Below are 444 nucleotides of genomic sequence, written 5' to 3' on the forward strand. Positions count from 1 at the left end.
GGCCATGGTGGTGTTGGGTTGATGGTTGGACTTGATGATCTCAGAGGTCTTTTCCAGCCTTAATGATTCTACAGTACTATGGCCAACACCACGGCCTCCTGGCACCATCCCCTGGGGATGGCCAACCCAGCTCCCTGCCATTGGCATCGCTGTCCTGCCCGAGCTGGCACTGTGCAGCCCACCAGCCCTGGCACCCAAGCACCACACCCTGAGCCAGGCCCATGCCTGCCTGGTGAGGAGATGGCAGCTGGCCCACCAAGTGCCAGAGGGGTGCCAAGCACCCTGGATGCTCCCCATGGGGACGGACACTCCGTGCTGGCAGCCATGCCTGAGGCAGGGGGCAGAATGAAACCCCCACCACCTCCCACCCCATGGCAGAGCTCCAGCACGGGCAGGTGAACCCGGCAGGTGAATTTGGGCAGGGCTAAGCAGCAGGAGGAGCAA

Source organism: Merops nubicus, unplaced genomic scaffold (genome assembly GCF_000691845.1).
Source record: "Merops nubicus isolate BGI_N331 unplaced genomic scaffold, ASM69184v1 scaffold3417, whole genome shotgun sequence".
Lineage (NCBI taxonomy): Eukaryota > Metazoa > Chordata > Aves > Coraciiformes > Meropidae > Merops > Merops nubicus.